Source organism: Stenella coeruleoalba, assembly GCF_951394435.1.
Source record: "Stenella coeruleoalba genome assembly, chromosome: 21".
NCBI lineage: Eukaryota > Metazoa > Chordata > Mammalia > Artiodactyla > Delphinidae > Stenella > Stenella coeruleoalba.
The window spans coordinates 10,838,314-10,860,002 of NC_137167.1; the positions used below are offsets into that span (position 1 = coordinate 10,838,314).

General features: G+C 38.1%; 1 protein-coding gene across 3 annotated transcripts in view; it reads left to right on the forward strand.

Moving 5' to 3' along the window:
• The window catches only part of FUT10 (fucosyltransferase 10), a 267,866-nt gene that overhangs the window by 233,008 nt on the left and 13,169 nt on the right, over positions 1-21,689 (forward strand). For all 3 annotated transcript variants that reach the window (XR_013825466.1, XR_013825467.1, XR_013825468.1), the window contains 6 exons: positions 122-213; positions 2,238-2,499; positions 4,945-5,247; positions 8,829-8,959; positions 17,448-17,533; positions 21,434-21,549. The gene's annotated coding sequence lies outside the window, so the exon portion shown is untranslated. The remainder of the gene's footprint in view (positions 1-121; positions 214-2,237; positions 2,500-4,944; positions 5,248-8,828; positions 8,960-17,447; positions 17,534-21,433; positions 21,550-21,689) is intronic.

Below are 21,689 nucleotides of genomic sequence, written 5' to 3' on the forward strand. Positions count from 1 at the left end.
CTTGGCAACCTGCCCCTTGAGTTTACCATCTGTCACTGCTGCTGTTTTTAACTGATAAACCCCCCATCTCAGGCTTAACCCAATAAGAAGTGTATTTCGTGCCCGTGTCATTCTTAAACAGGTGTTCTAATTGGCAGGCAGCATCTCCTAGGCAGTGATGCTTCATAGATCGGCAACATGTGGTTTCCAAGTTGGCTGTCCTTGCTGGAAGAGGTAAGAGAATGAAGGATTCATGGCGGAGGTTTTTGTGGGTCAAGCCTAGAAGTGGTGCGCCTCCCCTCCACTCATATACTATTGACCCCAACTTAATCACATGGCCAGATCTAACTGCAAGAGATACTGGGAAGTACAGTCTGTCTTTGAGCCCAAGAAGAGGAGAAATGGGGCTTGATGAATAGCTAGTTTCTGACACACATACAACTGTACAACTATTTTCAGAGTATTTAAATTTTTTAAATTACTTTTCCCTTTGTTGCATTATTTGTGATTTCTCACATGTGAATTTTAAAAATTATTCCAATTTGTCTCTGAAACATCTATTATAATTATAATTTTGCTGTACATTTTTTCAAGCTATATATATACATATATATAGTACACATATATACATGTAAAATATGTGTGTGTATGCATAATCCGAGGTTACATAGTTACATAGGCCAGATCCAGAACTTGAGACCAGGATTTATAACTGTGAGTCCACTGAGTGGTTTCATTTTACTATACTTCAATATCAAATATATAGAGAAGATGACAAAAAGGTCCATGAGTCAATACTTTTGATTAACATCATCTCTACTTTAAATTCCAGTACTGAGTAGTAAATATCTAGATAACTATCTTACATTTTAGAGCCACTAGGGCATCAAATATTGGGATCTTTTTGTAATTACCTTTGCTACTTCTTCCATTCTTTTTCTCTTAGTATTAAATATTTCTTTATCAGTTTGACTCAGAGATTTATCATAATCACTCTGGCAATTGAGGAGTTAGAACGAGGCATAGATAGGTAAATAGATATGGCGGAAGGCTGAGCTTTCTAAAAATTACAAAGGTACAGAGACCAAACTCACATCATTTGCCTACCCCCTTTCCCCATATCCCATAAAGGGTATCCAATGGGAGAACAGCAGAAAAAAACAATGGTCCCTTTAAAGTACAAAAACTGATATGGTGCTTGAATCAGAAATCTGACTACAAAAGCAACAAGAGGAGTGGGCTGAGCTAGGTGGGTATGACAAGCTTTGAGCCATGATGATGACACCAGTGTCTCTGTGTCACTGCCCAGGCCAGACAGCTGCTTCTCATTATCACTGCCAAGTAGGATGCCAGGAGAGAGTAGAAAATTGTGCATAAAGAAACAAACTAAAATTCAGATAAACTCAGAGAGGAATTAGCTAGTTAGTGAAAAACGCTAAAAAGCCAGAACCATCTGGTGTAGGAAAAACTACCCTAAAAGGGACTGTCAACATTACAAATAGCAAAAGAACAGATAGTCTTCCCAGGGTAGAATGAGGGGAGGTGTTTTATTGTGGTCTGATAAGGTGAGTAATATAGAAGGATTGTTTCCAGGCAGCTGCTGCCCATTAGATGAAGGTGGTGAGAGACTCCACGGAGAGCCTTTCAGACAAAGTTATGTGAAAGTATGCACACACCAGAAACTATTGAAGATATTAGATTGATCATGCTCCAAGTTCTATTGTGGCTAGAATGTTCTCTGGGCAAAGGGAAAAAGGCCAGGTTTGGATTGACAATACGTCTTAAACACTTAATAAAAAATTATATTGTATTAATTCCTTTATATCCTCTGTTATTTGTCCAAGAGACGAAATATGATTCAGATTGTCTTCACAGGACTCTACTGATTGAAAAAGACATTGCTTGGCTTTCTTTTTCTCTTTCAATTCCTTAATTTTGTTTTTTTTTTGTTTTTTTGAATTTCAACTTTAAACTCATCGAAGGTAGAACCAACATTTATTGATGGTTTACTGCTTCCCAGACCTTGTCTCAATACTTTACCTCTTGTAACCCTCCATACAACCCTGTAAAGGAAATAACTGTAAAAATCACATTTCACAAATGAGGAAACTGCTTTGCTTAAGGATACAGTAATTGGCAGAACCAGAAAATTTATTGTATTTCTTAGTGCAAAGGTCATGCTCTTTTCCTAGAAGAGATGTGAGGATCCCCGACACTGGGTTTGAGCTTGACTGATTTTTCAGCGTTTTCTCTTACAGTTAACATAGCAGCTTCTTCAATTTTCCTCTACTTTCTGCTCTTGGAGGCAACACTGGAGCCTCGGTCACTGTGTTTCTTGTAATCTTGGGCAAGTCACTTCACTTTGTCCAGTAGTAAAATGATGAGATTGGACTAGAGGAAATCACAGATCTCAACCAGCTTTGACAAATCTCCAGTCCAAGGACCAGGATGTGCCAACCTTTCAGCCACGCTTCTTAACGCAATACCTATGAAGAATCTAGGAGCATTTTCCATTGCCAGGTAATGTCTCCCCTCACTTCTCCCCTCTTTGTAGGTAACTCTTTTTTAAAAGGTAAAAGTGGGGAAACGTCTCTGTTTGGTATCCACACTCAGAAAGCCTGGTGTGATGGTGAACATCAATTTGCAATTCATCAAGATGAATTCAAGCCATCAGTCATTTCACCCATCTGTAATCATCAGGAAAATACCTAAGTCTCAGTTGGAAGACTCATGCATTTTTCCAGAAAGTAGAAAGTGTTTGCCTCTTTTCTAGACTGGCAGCTGGCTAAAAGTGCTTACTCAAAAGACTATTGCTGAGAGGGGTGATGTCTAACCATTACGGGAAATTGGTTGCATATGTAAATTTACACCTCTCTTTATCCTTACTGACTTAGTGTTTTTGTGACACTTGTATCATCACAGGAGCAAATGATAGGAAAGCATGGCAATTTCACTTACCCATGGAAGCAATTCACAAAAACAAAATAAAACAAGAACAGATCTCTTTCTCCACTGTGCTTGGGAACTTTTTTGGGCAGATGAAGCATATCTTTCCTTTAGTATAAAATCCCTTTACACCTCACACGAAGTGATCTATTTGCTCAGTTATTTACTCAATATCATTAAATATCTGTTTAACCCATCTAAGGGGCAAGTTACTTCTCCCATGAAACATTTTCTTACCTATAAAGTGGCCAAAAATAATATGAGCTTATAGAGTTATTACATGAAGTAATTAAGAATATGCATGACAGTGCCTCCCTTCTCTGTGAAAAGTACTTGTCAGTCATTGTATAGAGTAAAAAAAGATGATTTTGTAAGGAAATGGATCAAGTGCTCAAGAAGTTGCAGTCTGCTAAGACAAATAAGGTATGTTCATCAATCCCCCAAAGTTACAGAAGGAAGTGGCATGTATGAAAGAAAAATATAGAAAAAATGCCAGAGGAGTTTGGAGAAGAGAGGATACTTCTAGGATTATAAGACACAATATTTTGCACAAGGCATTTGAACTCCACTTTTAAGGATGGATAGGATTTGGACATGAACAAATGGAGGAGAGAGAATAGAGTTACTTCCTGAAGGTGCAGCGTGAGAATAGAACTAAGAAATAGATGTCATAAGAGAATAACCAATGGTTCGGTTTGGTTGGAGTATGTGGTTTATGGAGGGGGCAATGGTAAATAAGGTTGGAAATGTAAGTATGACTAGATTGAAGATGGGTTTCAGTGCTTTTATTCTGGAGGCCAAGATTGGGGGTGATAGTGAGAATAGAGAGGTTATGAGGTGGAGTGGATGTGTAATGAAAGAGGACAGAAAGTTCAGTGAGGGACATATTGGATTTGAGATGTACCAAGAGCCTTCTTGTTGGATTGCTAGGGAGAACCGAGAACTGGGACACTGGAGGAGAGGTACATGGTGGGGTACCTTGGCTGTACCTTTATAGCAAACAACTTCCAATATAATTCAGTAGACTAGAACTGCCTCGAAAGACTTTTGTAAACACAGAGCCTCAGCAATTCCATCACTTATCTCAATCCCTAGCCACTGAAGGGAGTAGAGGTGACATAAGAAGTGAGAGTGAGTTTATTCAAATTTTAAAATAAAATTTGAAAAAGATCTACTGAAGGTGTTGAGGACCAAGAAGTACCATACTGCATACATTTTGGATTCAGTTTATAGTGTGTTCATGATGGTCTGGGGTGAAGGAACCTTAATAAGCCCTCAAACCAATTAACTGAAATAAGTTATTGATAAGGACAAAAAAAAAATAGAGCAAATAATACACCTTAACTACACAAGTGCCAAGAGTGATCCCAAGATAAAAAATGACTGATATGTGAAAGGCAATACAATCCAAAGGAAAAATGAATTGCTAACAAGTTGCTTTTTAAAATATTTTAATGTGGTAAGTTGCCATTCACATGGAAGGATTTTCTGATATGAGGATCAAAAGGAAATTTCTGGCAGCAAAAATTATTGACATAGAAAATTCAAGGGAAGCAGTGAAAATCCCATTAGCATGTCAGGGAGCCTTATCTGTAGTTTATTTTCTGCAGCTTGATTTTGTTGATGGAGACTGGCTACAAAGATTAGGAGCCATAAAGATAAGAAAAGTTGACAGACAGAAAAGGTACCTTGAAAACAGTATAGGATGCAGAATAATATCTTAACACCCTATAACTCTGAAAATATCAAATAAAAGACTCCCTGCCATAAAACCTCAGGAAAATAACTCTGTGCAGTAATATAGGGAGAATATTTATTGGAAGGACCAATTTTCTTCATGGGCTTTGGGCCCATTTAGTAATATAATGCGTATCAGAAATCTCTGCTATGATTTCTCATAATTTTGTGTCTAACAGGAAGACTTCCTGTAAAATATAAGGGCTTAGGCAATACACGTAGAGTGAATTCTCCAGAAAGTCAGAAAATAAAGTCAACATGACTTGTTCTCTCACTATTTAGGGTCTGAAATCAGAAGACCTGGCTGACACCGACCTTTGAGTTGATCCTGTGAGTAAATAAATAGTGGGAACAGAGACTAGAAAGATCTGCAGAGACTTTGAAATTCAGGTTTAAATTGAAATTCAGTCAAAAACTTTTGACTTATTTTAAATAAGAAACAACAGGCCCCGAATAGAGTCACTTGTGCTCAGCCCCACATCAGCAAACCAAGATTTAATACCTAACCTAATTACAGTTTCTGTATCTTCCAGGCTTGACATTTTAAACCGATTGGCCTGGAATTTCCTGATCCACACTAATGAGGTAATCTTCAGGTGACAAGGTGACCTTGCCTGAAATAATCCTTCCTTTTGTTTTTGACTTCCTTGTCTCACTCCTCTTTTGCCTTTAAAAACCTTCCATTTTGTACAGGTCCTCAGAGTGCCTTTCTACTTGCTAGCTGGGATGCTGCCCAATTCATGAATCATTGTATAAAGTTGATTCGATCTTCAAAATTTACTCATTCGAAATTTGTTTTTTAACAGATTATATCCTTCTGGAAAAAAAAAAAGAAAAAGGGTAGCTATGTGAGGTCTGGGGGGGGGGGTGGGGGGAGGGTGGTAGGCAGTAATATGACCAAATCTGTATTTTATAAAGAGTTGTCTGACAGGTGTAGAATAAGTGGAAATAAGAAGAGATTTGAACTAGGAAGAAAGGTTAAGAAGTTTTTTGTTTGTTTGTTTTGTTCTGTTTTTTTTTGGCTGCGCTGTGAAGCTTGCGGGATCTTAGTTCCCCAACCAGGGATTGAACCCATGCCCTCGTCAGTGAAAGTGCTGAGTCCTAACCACTGGACTGCCAAGGAATTCCCAGGCTCAGAAGTTCTTATAAAGCCTGATCTAGATAGTGGCAGACAGCATGGTCCAAGAAGTGTTTCTCAAGTAGAATGATAGGGTTAGAGGAAAAAAGATCACTGTTATATCTTTTAGTGAACGTCAAAATAAAGTTTTTTAGTCTTCACCTAAGATTTTGCTCTAAATATTAAAGGATAATGTGATTGAATGTAATATTCTAGATTGACAGTTATTTTCATGCACACTTGGAACATACTACTCTACTGCCTCCGGACTTCATTGTTGATGAGATGTTTGCTATCAGTCTATCAATAACTTTCCTTTGCTAATTTTTATGATTTTCTCTTTATTCTTTATTTTCACTATGTGACCAAGGTATGGATTTATTTTTATTGTATTTTTATTTCTTGCTTGATTCTAGAGGTAAATTTTTGATCTAAAAATTCAGTTTTTAATCAATATTCTGGAATATTCCTAGCAATTAATTCTCAAAGGTAGCCTACCACCATTCCTTCCTTTCTCTGCTTCTGCAGTTTTTATTAAACATTAGATATTAGGCGTCTCAATCTATCTTTCATGTCTCTTAACTTCTCAATATTTTTTTCCCTTTTACTTTCTAGACTGCATTCTGGGTAAGCATCTCAGTACTATTTCCAAACTCACTAATTAGCTCTTTTACAGATTTCAAGTTAGAATGTATCCCACCTACTGCAGTTTTAAAATTTCAAGGATTAATGTAAGTTTGATGTTCAAATTGTCTAATTGATTCTTGAAATCAATTGATCCACATGATTTTGTTTCATTTCTGTTTACATTGTTTCAAGACTTTATGTTCTTTTCAAGATGGCAGTTATGTCTTGGTTTATTTCCTTAAACACAATGTACTTATTTTAAAGTTTTCCCCAAACTGTTCAATGAAGAGAATTTCATATTGAGTATTTTGATTTTTGATTGCAATGGTTTTCTTAGCATTAGAATTCTTCAAGTGTTTGTAATATTGCCCTGCAGGAGGCCTCTCTCTCTCTCTCTCTCTCTCTTCTCTCTCAGATGCACACACACACACACACACACACACACACACACACACACACAATCTCTCTAGAGTCTGGAGTCTCCAAAATGAATAAAAGAAAGAAGATGCATGGGAGTTACCAATTCAGGAGGACAAGTTTCTCTTACAAGGACTGACAGTTTGGTAGCAACCTTAGAAGTCTCTCACTACTGATAGTTCTGGGAAGTATGTAAAACTAATCTTTTATCAGCATCTTGTATAGCATTTACCTTGTGTATTATATTTATCAAATATGTATTAAATACATATTTTTTGAACTCATTTCTTAGTAACCATGCTAAAGAAAATTGCAAAACCACTCAAAATCATACCTACAAAAGGAAACTAAAGCCCTATAATTATATAGAGGTCTTCTAGAAGCATTGAAAAGTTATACCATTTCCAGAAGGAAAAAAAATAATAAAACGTTACTGCAACTATTAATCCAGGTCTGAAACTCCCATGTACTATATTAGGAAAGTAAGAGACCAGAGCAGATGTAGTCAGGATGTGCTCATTATCATAAAGTCTGGGAATGTGAGCCCCACAGAGAAAAGGTTGACAGCAAGAGAAGAAATGAGCAGAAAGGAAGAATTAAGGAGATGCTAAAGGGTTTAACATGAGGAGGGGTTTACAAAAGACAAGCTATGTTAATTGGAAATATAGAAGCGTTAATAAAAAATGAGACTGACTGAATGCCCATAGAAGATGTTAACCCAAGGTCTGGAGAGATTTAGGAAAGGAGGAGACATCATAATAAGAACTATAATATATTATATTTGTACAGCAAATTACTTTTTATGAAGCATTTCTACAGACTTTATCTTATGTGAACTTTACAACCACCCTATGAAGTAGAATAATTATTATTTAGGTTCACTGGTAGTAACATATATTGAGCAGCTTCTTTGTGCTAAGAAATTTCACCTGTTTATACAGTTTAATTGGAGTCAGAGAACGTGGATTCAAATATCAGCTCTTCTATTTATAAGCTAGGAGGCCTGGGGCAAGTTACTTAATATCTCTATTCTTCCATACCCATTTTTTCAGATGACACATGTATGTGTTAAGATATGATATTTGTTTTTCTCTTTCTGACTTACTTCACTCTGTCTGACAGTCTCTAGGTCCATCCATGTCTCTGCAAATGACCCAATTTCATTCCTTTTTATGGCTGAGTAATATTCAATTGTATATATATGTACCACATCTTCTTTATCCATTCCTCTGTTGATGGACATTTAGGTTGCTTCCATGTCCTGGCTATCGTAAATAGTGCTGCAATGCAGACAGAGAGAACAAACATATGGATACCAAGGGGGCAAAGGGAGGGGTGGGATGAATTGAGAGATTGGGATTGACATATATACACTATTGATGCTATGTATAAGATAAGTAACTAATGAGAACCTACCATATAGCACAGGGAACTCTACTCAATGCTCTGTGGTGACCTAAATGAGAAGGAAATCCAAGAAAGAGGGCATATATGTATATGTATAGCTGATCCACTTCGCTGTACAGTAGAAACTAACACAATATTGTAGAGCAACTATACTCCAATAAAAAATGTATATATCTCTGGTCTTCCTTACATATAAGATGGATCTAATAAAAGTTCTTATTGAAAGTGTTGCTGTGAGGCCTCAATGACTTAAGACATTTAAAGTACTTACAACAGGGAATTCCCTGGTGGTTCTGTGGTTGGAACTCTGCGCTTTCACTGCTGAGGGCCCGGGTTCAATTCCTGATTGGGGAACTATGATCCCACGGGCTGTGCGGTGCAGCCAAAAATAAATAAATAAAGTACTTAAAACAGAGCCTGGCACATAGCAAGGGCCTTTTAAATGTTATGTATAATCATAATGATGATAATAATCATTATTTTCTTTTCTGATGAAGACATGAGGTCCTGAAAAGTCATGTTCTTGATCAAGATCACATAATTACTCGTGTTGAAAACTCAAAGCTGGATTCTCACTCCAAATTCTATGCTTTTCCAGGAACATTGCGTATTGCTTCAGTTGTAGTTTGTGACGATGTTGAAACAGAATATTAATATAAGAAATGAAAGAGTATGTGATGTATAAAAACAAGCTGGAGACAGCCATTGGGAGAAGAGTCCTCAGGTCAAGTGAGTACGTCAAAGAATGTAGATGAAGAAGCTTCCAAAGAGCTGTTTTAGCTTTGTGTTCTTAGTGTTTGGTACAGTATGTGACACCCCCTAGGTGAAACTGAATTACTTTTTGGCCATCTAATAACCATTCTCCATTGAAAAGTAAGACTCCAAATGGCCTTTGGGAAACCACCACTAACCCACTCTCAGTCATGGTATTTGGGTGAGAATGACTCCTAATCACCCCCTAGCTACAGGGGTGGATGGTAATGATTTGATTCATCTCCTCAGTATCCTATTTCCCTTGTCACAGCAAATGGTCATAAATGGGCATGTAAGTCAGTCCAAGCCAAAGAAAACCAAGGAGAAATTTGCTGGAATTTGGCAGGAGGAAATTTCATTTCCCCTTGGAAATACCAGTAGGCGCACTTACACTTCTCTTAGGTGGGGCCCTGTGAGAATGTGAGGGCTGGAACTACTGCAGCCATTTTGCAATTATTAAAAGGGCATGAAAGAGAATAGAGGGGGAGGAAAAGTCTTTGGTGACATCAGCTGCTTGTTTTGTGAGCCCATGAATTGAGTCTTGTCTGAAGCCAGTCTTACTTTTGGACTTTTCAGTTATACAGCTCCCACATTTTTTTTTAAAGTATGTGTTACTTTTTTTTTTGGTCACTGGTAACACAAAAAGCCCTGATACAGTGAATGTTTAATAAATATTGTTATGAAAACATTTGCAGTTTATTTTACGTAAAATGGGTGCATAACACTAATATGTAAAAAGATATTAGAAACAGTTTAGAAAAGGCAACAACCTGACGGAAAAGCAAGTAGAGTGTAGACAGTTCACTGAAAAAGAAATAGAAATAGCTCTTAGCCATATTTAAAGAAAAAGCTTAAACTGGCTCAGTTTAAAAGATATACAAATTAAAACTACATTGAGATACAATATCTCACCTATTAGATTGACTAAAATCCAAATGTTTAACAATGCATTTGATGAGGTTCTGGGTTAATAGGCACTTTACTGCATTTCTGCTTGGAATACAAATTGTCATAACACCCATGGAGTATTTGTTGGCAATATCCAGCAAATTTACATATGAATTTTCCTTGGTCTGAGTAATCTAGGCCAAAGCTATACAGGCAAACAATTTTTTTTAATTAAAAAAAAAAGATTATATGGACAAGGCTGTTTATTGTGCTGGTTGAATTTAAACAATAATACATCTACTCAAAAGAGTACTCTGCAGCTGGAGAAAAGGATGAGGAATATCTCTATATCTTAATATATCCAATATATCAATATTAAGTGAAAAGGCAAGGTAGGGAAAAATGTATATAGTAGGCAAGCAATTGATTAAGAAGGAGGTTATATGAATACATAGATTGATATTTGTTTATTTGTTTTAAATGGAGGCTAAAGTTTATACTTTTTGAAAAATGGTCACCTAAGGAGGAGGAAGTAGGGTGGGGACAGATATCAAAGCTAGACTTTTTGACATACCTTTGATTGAGGATCCATTAAATATTTTACATAGTTATAAATCAAAATTAAATTTAAAAGGCAGCTCCTAAAACCCAAAAGTGAGATAAAATAGTTCTTTTGGTGGCATAAAGTAACTTTTTCAAGTTACTTTAAAACACAGTCATTTGACTGTACATCCTAGGGACAAAAACAAAACACAAACTTTTTCATCAAAGGATCCAAAATCTAGGTGATGTTAGTATAATTAAAATAAGAAATTAAGACTTCCACTTCTGGAAAGATGGAGTAGATGTTCATTTCCCTATTCCTCCCACTAAGTACAGCTAAAATCCCTGAACATTATATATATACAAGCATAAGAAGACTCTGAAAGGTGAAGAGAAGAAGGCAGATTGGCCATGGACCTCAGGATCTAAGGAACAACATAGCAGTGAGTTCCCTGCGTTTTCTTTTTGCCTCATGTATCCTGGACTGAATGCCAGAAATGCTAGCCAGCATAGACATAAAAGCAGCAAGAAAAGCCTAGTCCCTCTAGCCAAGGGCTCAGCAAAGGGGCAGCCTCAGAAGACAGACAACTCGCAGAAACCTCTGCTCAAGTCAAACGTCATCCCACCCCCAACAGCCAAGGCTGAGTGTGGAGCCTAGACCCCCAACCTTGCCTGCCTGCTTGTTGCAAGTCACCCCTCATGCTGCCCCTGACCAGGGTGGTAAAAGAGTTGGACAACCAGGCAGCTGAAACTTTACCGTCGGCAGTAACAAGGACTCTCCCTGCCATGTTGTCAGTGGAGGTGTAGTAGTAGTAACTAGGCACTCCTATCCCCATGACGATGTCAATGGAGGCCAAGTGGAGAATGTGGACTTCAACCCCACTGGGCACTAAGCAGGTGGCATCCACCTTCTCTTGCTGGTGTGGTTTCAGAGGAGGCCTGCTAAAACAGAAGATTCAAATAAGAACCAGAGTATCATAACATAACGTCCAACAGGTCTAGGATTCAAGCAAAACTCATTCACCTTACCAAGAACCAGGAAAGTCTCAACTTGAATGAGAAAAGACAATCAGTAGATACCAACACCAAGATGACCTAGATGTTATAATTATCTGACAAAGATTTTTAAAGCAACTATGATAAAAAAATGCTTTAACGAGCATTTATGAACATATTTGGGAAAAAGATTCAGCAAAAAGTTGAATATAGAAAGGAAAACCAAAGCTGAAATAAAAAACTCAGTTGATGGGCTCAAAAGCAAAATGGAGAAGACAGAGAAATGTTTCAGCAAACTTGAAGATAGAAATTACCAAATCTGAATAACAGAGAGAAAATAGACTGGGGGAAAAAAAAAAAAGAACACAGCCAAAGGGACCTGTAGGACTATAACAAATATGTAACATTCATGTCCGAGAAAGAGTGGGACTAAAATAAATAATAATGACTAAAAATTTCCCAAATTTGGCAAGAGACATAAACATACATATTCAAGAAGCTGAGAAAACCCCATACAGGATGAACCCAAAGAAATACATACCAAAACAAATCATAATCAAACTTCTGAGCACTAAAGACAAAGAAAACTTTTGAAAGCAGCCAAAGAAAAATGACACCTTACCTGTAGGAGAAAAACAGTTCATTTGACAATTCAAGTTAGATTTCTTATCAGAAAACATGGAGGCAGAAGGGAGTGGCACAATATTTTTCAAGTGATGAGAGAAAAGAACTGTCAACCCAGAATTCTATGGCCAGTGGAAACAACCTTGAGGAATAAAGGGGAAATCAAGACACTCTCAAGAGAAGGAAAGCTAAAAGAATTTGTTGTCAGCAGATCTACCCTCAAATAATGGCTTAAGGAAGTTCTGTAAACAGAAGGGAAATGAAAAAAGAAGAAAACTTGGAACATCAGGAAGGAAAGAAGAAAAAGAGAGTAAAACTATGAATTAGAATAATTTGCTTTCCTTTAGTCTTTAGTCTTCTAAATTATATTTCATGATTGTGGCAAAATTAGAACAATTTCCGATATGGTTATCAATGTATGCAGGGGAAACTTTTTAGATAATTATATTATAAATGGGAGAGGGTAAAGAGAGGTAAGATTTCATTCACACTGGCAAAGTGTTTGTGGTAGACTGTGAAAGGTGCATATATAATGTAATACCTAGAATCTTCACTAAAAAGGTTATACAATGGGATATACTTAGAAACACTATAGATAAATCAAAACGGAAAAAAAAATGTTTAATTAACCTACATGAATGCCAGAAAAAACCAACTAAAACTGAAACAAAAAGATGAAACAAACAGAAAATAAAAACCAAATGACAGACACAATCTCTCACCTATCAGTGATATGTCAAAGGCATTACGCTGAGTGAAAAAAAAAAAAAGCCTTTCTCCAAAGGTTGCATACTGTATAATTCCATTTATATAACATTTTCAAAATTATACTGATGGACAAGAAATGAGCAGTTGCCAGGGGTTCAGGATGGGGGGTGGGGTGGGTGGGTGTAACTACAAAAGGGTAACATGAAGGAGATCATTGTGGTGATAGAACAGTTATGTAACTTGGCTGGGTGGTGGTTTAATGAGTCTACAGATGTCATAAAACAGCATAGAACTGTAAACACACATTGTACCAATGTCAATTTCCTATAGTTTTGTAAGATATAACCACTGGGGGAAACTGGATGAAGGGTACAGGTGACTGCTCTGCACTATCTTTGCAAATTCCTGTGAATGTATAATTATTTCCAAATTAAATGTTAAAAAGTTATTCAAGAACAATGTTTTGAAAGTTATGAAGTAAATATGCACCTAGTGCTGTCGTAATGAGGAAACACAGGGCCTAATTCAATGTAAACAAATCAGGACAACTTGACAGAAGAGGCAACATTTGCACTGAAACTTGCAGGACAAATGTTTGTCAAGCAAAGCGCAAAGCTGACTGGAGCATTTCAGGGTTATGGAATTGTATGTGCCCAAAAGAGGAAAACATCCGGAGGAGGGCGCGCGGCTCATTATGAACAGGCTATGCGGTCCCGTGGGAGAGCGGCAGTTCTAATGAATGAACATTGACACCTCCACAGACATTCCATGGACACAAGTTTATTTGCCCATGTATATGCTGACTTATATCTTTCCTCCCCAGTACAGACTGTATCACTATGATTTCATGAGAAAATATTGAGAAGCAAGACACATTTTTCTTTTTTTACATCTCATGCCACTGACCTTCAATTAATTATCCTTTTTTATCATGGATGCATGCTCAAAATTTTAATAGAAGAAAGATGAGAGAAGAAGCCAGGTAGATGCTGAGGAAAGGTGGAAGTGGATTTTAAACATTTATTAAATAATGGGTGAAGTTACCATTAAAAAAAGTACAACGACTACCAAAAACCATTGATCCTGTGGGATGGAAAATAGCTACAGTGTCCATCAGGGGCTGGATGTACACAAATGCAGGATCTTGGGCCTTGTAAGAGGTTCCATTCAGGGAGACAATACGCTACCATCAGAAAATCAATACAAATGCTAACTTTTTCTTCTAGTTCCAAGTTACATTCGAATGATTGGAAGGATTGACCTGCATCTGTAGGAAAAAGAGTGAAGCTATTGTTTGTCAGTATGGGTCAAATATTTCATTAATTCATTCACCCTTTCCTTTATCCAATATTTATTGAGTATTCATGGTGTGTCAGGCATTCTTCTAAACACAGGGGCTTTCAAAACTTAAAACTGTGGAAAGAAATTTGCCACATATGAGTTTCAGAACTTTTACATCTAAAAAATACGGAAACATGATTATGATATTCAACAAACTGGGGGAAATGTTGGCCCCAAATAGGAAAGACAAATGGTTACTATCCTTAAAATACAAAGAGCTCATATAATTTTGCAATTGAAAAATTGGTATAAAACTAAAATAGATAGTTCAGCGAAGATATATAAACTGTTTTTTGGGGGGGTTTTTTTTGTTTGTTTTTTGTTTTTGCGGTACGCGGGCCTCTCACTGTTGTGGCCTCTCCCGTTGCGGAGCAAGGCTCCGGACTCACAGGCTCAGCGGCCACGGCTCACGGGCCCAGCCGCTCCGCGGCATGTGGGATCTTCCCAGACCGGGGCATGAGCCCGTGTCCCCTGCATCGGCAGGCGGACTCTCAACCACTGCACCACCAGGGAAGCCCAAACTGTTAATAAATATTGGAAGTGATGCTCATTCTCACTATTGAGCAAAATACTTTCCACTATTACAGGAAATAAAATACACAAACTCTTGAGATTCATCCAACAAACATGTACTACATGAAACTAAGTGCCAGATATTATGCTAGGTTCTGGAGCTACAAATATAAAGAAGCTATGTTTTCTTCCCTCCAGTTCTTACACTAGTAAAGAAAGGTTCGTAAAAAGAGATTACAAAATGTGATAAGTACAAAAATGAAAATATAAAAATAGCATTCTGGGAGCCCAGGGGAGAGAGAGAACATTTGGAAAGAATTGATATTGAGGGCTGAGGGTCCCTATTTCCACTCTACTTTCTGCTTTGCAAATTCAGCCTGACCCTCATTCATGCTGTAAGACACCCAGGGTTATGGTCAGAGCTTGTAGATTTGGTTTGACGCACATCTGCCATTTACTAGCTAGTGACTTCCGGGCAAGTTGTTTTTGGGTTCTATAATAGGTTCAAACATCCCTACCCTGTAGATCTTATGGATTTTCTAAAATGAAAGTCAAAATGAGATCTTGCCTGTTAAGTCCAGTTCAAAATACAAAGCACTATGCCAGTGTCAGGAATTACTCTGATTTGTTAATCTATACCATCTAAAGGGAGTGAAAAGGCAAGGCTTTTATCCTAAAAACTCTTGGGTGACTAAATGACAAACCCGTGCATGAATAATGAATGGAGTAGGCTCCCTGGAAGGTGTCTAGACTTCAGGGGAGTATCTGATCTAGCATCCCAAAGGATCTCATTTGCAAAACGTACTGTCAGTGACTGAGTTGGCATAAACGGGGTTGCATTACAGAAGTCTGGTTGGAAGATGAAAGATAAAGGACAGCAAATGGAGGGTGCAAGGTGGCGTCTGGCAGGCATCGCAGGTATCAGTGTAGATCTACATTTCATATTAGTGGATCACAAGAGGGAGAAAAGCAGGGGGTCCAGGAATATTTGAAAAAGAATAGAAATCTGTGAGCTGTGACTTGAAGTTCATCAATTTGGCATTTAAAAAAAAAACGCATTTGTGAAACACCATACAGCTGTAAAATATACTTGCAAAAAGATTTTCCCTTTATCCTAAAAAAGAAAAGAATAAATAAAACCCTAACACCGGACAGTTTGCGTTAAGCACTATCACCCAGATTTTGTAAGTAAAGAAAGGAAAAAACCTAGAAAGCTTAAGTTATTTGCTCAAGGCCTCACAATATAACCAATACATAAGAAAGAATTTCTGACCTGAAGACCAGTCATTTCCCCCACACCGTGGAAAATAGGTATAGTAAAAAGAAGTTGGCCAAGTTGGTTAATAACTGATCTCACTGGAGAATAAAGTGAAATTGCAATTTAACAGGAGAATCAGGCCTGGATAAGCTGTGTTGCCAGCACTGTGGACATCTTAGACCTATATATGACCCCTTTAATTGGGATTAATATTTGAAATCTACTCAAGATTTTCAGTGAGTTAAACAGGGAAATAAACACAGGAGTAGAGCTTTACCTCTTTAACCTTCAACCAGATTCAAGGATGTTGGGCAAAGAAGTTATTGCTTGGCCTTTCCCCAGGCAAACTCACTTTCCTGGAGGCCTGTCTGCAATGGCTGGAGGCTATCTTCTTTGTAGCCAGAACTCTGAGAATTTGCCTCAAAACAGAAGTGCCTCGGGCTGCCCTGGGGAACCTGGCATCTCTTGAAATCCTCTTATGAAAGACAGCTTTTGCCTAAAGCTCTAAGTAACTCATAAAAGGCAAGGGAAGATACTGGCAATTATCCAAGGGATTTCAGCAAGAGAAATGAATTTCAGGCAAAATCTCTTAGAGCAGTGCTTCTCAATTTTTATTGTGCAGGGATCTTGTTAAGATACAGACTTTAACGAGGGATCTTGTTAAAATGCAGATTCTAGTTGGTTAGGCTTGGGGTGGGGATGGAGCTTCTGCGTTTCTTATAAGCTCTCAGGTGATGCTGATGTAGCGAGCTTTCAGAGCATCTGCTTCCTGACAGAATTTGCCCCAATTCTCCACTTGCTATCTTTGGAGCAGAGGATCTCAGAATTTAGGTCACATTAGAATTACCTGAGGAACTTGGAAAAAATGCAACGTTTGATTTGGTAGGCCTGGGTGGGCTCTAGGAGTCTGCTTTTCTAACAAATACCTCAGCTGTCCCATTTTTCTAAGAAATGTTGCTTTAGGGGAAGTACAGTGGTGACCCAAGGTACCCAGAAATGCCCCAGAAATGCACAATAAAGCCAGTACACAGCCTTAGGGACCAGTAAGTCTTAGCTAGTGAGAGGTTTCTTTAATTGGGGAACAATGTAAGATTCAATTAAAGAAGTTCAGCTCATAATTCAGCAAAATAAAATAAGGTTATTAGGGGTTTCACATGGGCTTCTTCATTGCTAGGCAGAGAAAAGGAGTCTCAAATCTCCTCTGATTACACTCCTGCTAATTTCATGCTGAAGGACCTGCTATGTGACACAAGTAGGAGCAAGCGGAGAGTGACAGTAACTGACACCCGAAACTCCAGGAAGAGGGCATGTATAAGAGCCCCTAGAGATCCAGACACCCCAGTAAGAAGTAAGAGGACACATGTAGCTCCACAGCCAAAACTGAGTCATATTTTTTGCTTTCAGAAACTGTTTCTATGGAAACTCACTAGAAAGGTCTCTTGGTCTCTGCAAGCAGAGATCATTTTGAGAGATGTGTGGGGTTTTTTGTTTGTTTGTTTTGTTTTTTTGTGAACGTAAAGTTGCAATATAAACGTGAGTAAAACTGATGCATGATGTAAACAGAGTTGTGCTCCTCTATGATCTCCTACTTAGATAACCTCTTGAGGAGGAAGAGATGACATGGTTTCAGATGGCCATCCTGAACTACAAGAGGACACAAGGTGATGGAGAAAAACAAGGTGAGGCTGAAAGGGCAGTGAATCAGAACCCAAAAGATTAGTTGCTGCAGTACTGGCTGAACCACTAAGTGGCTGTGAGGTCTTGTACCATCACTGGACCTCACTGGATCTTGTGTTCATCATATAATGAGAATGGCATTAACCTAGATTGAAAATAAAGTCTTGTCTAGCTTGGGAAGTCTGTGTTTTCATGACTGCAGCCACTGTTTTCTTCTCACCTGTGCTATGAGGGACTGGAGGAGAACTCTTTTGAACACTCACTAAAGAATGCGTAACATAGTTTGTGCATATGACGGGTGTGTATATGACTTAATTATGTACTTTCCTAATTTCACGATGGCAGAGCTCTATGGTGTGAAATGCTGTATGCTCAAGAACTGTGCCTTTTGTTTTCTGTTCTTTCTGATCCAGTCATTGCCACAGATTGCATCCCTGATTCCCTAAACTTTTGAAGTCTCAGATCTAAAATAAATTGATGAAGCTTGGCTCCTTTTACAATGACCTCTCCATTAATCTGTCATAAACGTTTTTGGCTTGTTTATTGGGAATATTCAGATAATTAAAAAAACCTTTTATTAGCAGAATGATAATTGCTGATATCTTTCAATTCTGGAGCTTGGGAGTTAGACTACAGAATAGATTTGGACCCCTTTGGAGATCTATCTATCTATCTATCTATCTATATATATCTGAAGCTTAAATATATATATATAATATATATAAGTTTAAATATATATATATATCTCTCTCTCTGAAGCTTAAAGCTCATCTCCTTTGTGTGAGTCCCTCAAATTATAACTAATTATTCCTCCCTCTTTGATCTTATAAATCATTGCTCTTTCCTCATTTATCCTTTAGCATATTTCTAGGTGTAAGTGAGCAAACTTAGGTAATATATAATCTAAGTTTGTACCAAACACTGAAATAATTGGGTAGATTAAAATATGTACTAAAACCATGCAGAGAACTTGGTAAGGATCTCTCTGTTGGACTGAACAAGTTTCACAGAAAAATGAAAGTCTTAGTCTGAAAAACCTTAGGTCCCTGGGAAAGGATCTGGGCAAGAGGAAAGGAAGAATGTTTTTCACACTGCAGCCCTGGGTCACGTGCATGGATGCAGAAGTCCTGTTCCAGCTCTGACATCACCAACTGAAGCCGAACCCGGCCTCTGTACCCTGACACCAAATTAAATCTCAGAGACAGAGTTTTGGGTGAAGTAGAAAAGAATAGCTTTATTGCTTTGCCAGGCCGAGGGGGCCACAGAAGGCCAATGCCCTCAAAACTGTGTGTGCCCCCTTGGAGAGGGTAGTGAGAAGTTTCATAGTAATGGTTCAAAGAGGGCATGATCAGCTCCTACGTTCTTCTGATTGGCTGGTGGTGAGGTAAGTGGGAGTCGGCATCCTCAACCTTCTGGTTCCAACCCATCTGGTGTCTCTGTGCTTGTGGGCAGCACACAGTTACCTTCTCCCACCCGGCAGCGGTTTCAGTATCTGCAAAACAGCTCAAAGATATTGTTGTGTGTATCCCTTGAGGGGGAACCAGGAACCTGCCCCAAGGCTGCACTATTGTTTCTTTTGACTGTTCCTCCCTTGTCTCTGCATCCACTCCCTTCCCTAATTAACAGCTGCTTGAATCTGCCCATTGGAACTGAGGGAAGGTCATGGAGGCTGAACGAAGCTTATCTCCTGTAATCAAGAAATGGGGGATGCAGAAAGGCTTTTGTGCCCAGGAGCCCCACAGGGCCCTGCTTGGTATCACAACTCTGTGAACTTAAGGGAACTTACAACCTCCCTGACTTCCAGTTTCCTCAACTATCAAATGGAGATGGTAATACTAAGCTCCTAGGGTGGATATGATAATTAAATGACACATATAGAATTTAACAGAGCCTGGTTCGAAGCGCTCAGTCAATATAACCTAATGATAATGAAAATGGTGTTGAGAGTGAGTAGGGGTTGATCTACTGGAAGATGGAACAAACTGTGGAGATAAATTCTAGGGCCAAATCCAAGCAAGAATAAAGCCTAACTTGGGAATTAAGTGTCGTGGGGCATTTTCTAAAGTTAACTGATTTCAAATACTTTCAATCCACCACTCTTTTAGTGCTTCACTTGTCTGAAAGCCATGAGGTTTAGGATCTGTTGTCTGATTATTACGCTTTATAACACACTCTCAACAAAGGAGATGAAAGGGAATAAATTATTTTGTAGTATTTCTTTCTCCAAGGTATCAACTGCTGATTTTGAGACACATAATTATTAAAATTATAATTGGCTATTGGCAAGTAGAACATTGGAAGCAAAGAAATGAATTATAAAAGAATGGAAACTCTGTGGATCATTTTTATTCTTCTGAGTCATTTGTGCTACTTAGCGGCCCTCAGAGAAACAAATCAATAACTATTGTTTAGAACTTCCCTCCAGCTTCCAGTGCTTTGGGAGCCTTTTTTCTATCAGTGAGCCGTAATTTCATCAATATGGTATCATTAGCACACCACAGTTAGCAATTAACCTTTATCCAATAAGCTCCTTTATCGCTTTAGGAAAAAAACCGTCAGTCCCAGGGAATATACTCAGGTTTCAGTGGTACAGCTAGTTCTATTTAGGAGAGATGAAACAGCTGTTAAAGTTAGAGTCAGAGCTAGAGTAAGCATTGATTTGTAAGAACCAATCTCCTGCTTTTAAGGCATCCTGAGGAACGGAGGGGGTATCCATATCCGTCGTTTTTAATTTTGGTCAGAAGTAAAGTGCTCCCCAATAGGGGCACCGTTATACTCTGGTTTCTTGCAGGGCTCATTAGCAACAGCTCCATTTTGGATACCAAAATATGTATGGGTGTTCCAGTAGTTACGCTCCTGTATAATTACTTCAAATGATCCTCACATCAACACTGGGAGGCAGTGATAATTACGCCCATTCTTCTGATTGGAAAGTAAAGCTCACAAAGGTCAAGTAAACTGCCCTTCCTCCCACAGCTATTAAGTATTACAAACCCTGGGTCATTCTTACTCATTTTCACGAGTACTTTTGAGCCAAAACATATTCCTGGATCCTTGCCCCAGATCTACCAGTAAATTTCTGGATGACCTTGAAAGTTGCCTCTCTGGTTTTCAGTTTCCTCAGCTGTAAAATCAGCTGTAATAACAGGGAGTTGGTTCAATGGACTCTAAGCTCATTTCTAGATGTGAGATCTATGATTCCAGACGTCTCCAAATTAATTTTGTATCTCAGCAAGAGTAGTATTAATTTTTTGTGTGTGTGTGTGTGGTACGCGGGCCTCTCACTGTTGTGGCCTAGTATTAATTATTGGTGCAATTACATCATAATGTCCCTGTCATTGTCCTAGAGTATATTTTGTAAGAGTAATGATGTTTTTAGTAATATGAACACCCTATGCGGCCTTTGTCTTTTACATTTTTGCAGTGTGTTTGTTGGCTCTTTTCTTTAAAATAGTGTCCAGGGTTTACAGATTATACTCATAATAATATTAACCATTAATTTCTTCCTAGATCTAAAAAATTGCTTCTGACATGTATTATAAGTAACCGGAATGATTTAAGTAGTCAGAACAAAATAATTAAGAGATGGATGACATAGGGATTCATTCCTGCTGTTTACGTTAATGTGAATTGGCTGGCATATAAAATGTCATTAGTGAAGGCAAAAAAGATTCCAGAGACAGGTCTACGAATAGTCTATGTATTAGATGAAAACATTCCAAGTAGAGAAAGAAATGTCCCACTTTAATTTGTCATAGACTAAATTAAATATAGAAAGACATAAAAGCTTTTGTTAAGATTTTTTTGTTTCATGTACAGGGACAGTTGGTCTCAAAAGATTAAAATTGAATACAATCCAGTAGAGAAACAGTAACTTTTGAAATTCACAAAAACCTTTGCAGAGGGAAAAAGGAGAAAACAACCTATGAAATAAATTTAAAACCCTGGAGAATGTTCCTTGGTTTGTCTAGCTCTTGAAGAAGAATCCTATGGCCCTTGCTCCTTCATCGTGCTAGAGGTGAGCTCTAAAGGGAGTTGAATTCTCCTCAATTGCATGTTCCACTTACAGCCATGAGGTCTGAAAAGGGTTTAACAGGAATGGAGGAGGGCTGCAACACAATGATTGCTGTGGTTGGCACACATTATTTATTTTTATGT